This window comes from Athene cunicularia (genome assembly GCF_003259725.1).
Source record: "Athene cunicularia isolate RWA chromosome 2 unlocalized genomic scaffold, athCun1 chr2_part1, whole genome shotgun sequence".
Classification (NCBI taxonomy): Eukaryota; Metazoa; Chordata; class Aves; order Strigiformes; family Strigidae; genus Athene; species Athene cunicularia.
In genome coordinates, this window is record NW_020799095.1 from 61,969,032 (window position 1) to 61,969,971 (window position 940).

The following is a 940-nucleotide window of genomic DNA, read 5'->3' on the forward strand; positions in this document are numbered from 1 at the left end:
TGGATTCCACCCAAAGCCTGGCCAGGGCTCCAGGATGGGGAAACCAAGGATGTTTCTAAGAAGGCCAAATACGTGGGTTCTCAGCCTTGAACAAGGCTAAACAAGGGAGGTTGGATACATTCTCTCCTCAGTACTGATTGTATTTTGTCTGAGCTGCATCTCTCACTAGCGAGTTTACATACTTTGTTAATGATTACATAACAAGTTAGCAGCTTCAGCTTGGGGCCTGTTGTTCAGGCTGCAGTACTTCAATGCTTTAGCAGTTTTTACATCAGCATAAGTGAGTTGTTATAATTTAGTACAATACCTACTAGCACAATGGTTTCAGTTATAAAATATACAGGATTCATCTATAGGTCAACTCTGGCTTGGGACAGTTGTCCAAGCCTTAGCACTTCACATAGTCAGTATGGCTCCATGGGGCCTGGATAAAACTGGGTAGCATGTCAGTGGTGGCCTGTCTCACTGAGTGCACGCACCCTCCAGCTCCTGGGGTTTACATATTTCTCGTATTTGCTGTAAGACAGAAGGACGCAGATGGCTCGAGATGTCTTGAAGGCTGCCCAGTGCCACCGACCACCCCAGGACACACTTCTGACTATCTGTTTCATGCCTCCCAACGTCCCTAAATGCTCTCCTAAAACCGCTCCCTGTTGGGAAGCATGTCCTGGGAACCAACAATGCTCCCCCTCAATACCTGCGGGGCCCGGCTCCCGCTTGCAGAGCTACTCGGCAAGCACGCCCGTGCTTTAACCGCTGTGTCCTACAGCTGCTGCACCACAGCACCCACCCCGGTGTCACCGCCCGACTCATCCCGGGTTGTTTCTGACCCCGTGAGGACCGAGCGCTCACACACCTCGGGGGGGCGGGGCGGGTAATGGCTGCCGCCCCGCCAGCGGGGGCGCCCTCCGCGCGCAGTGCCCGCGCATGCGCGCACCTC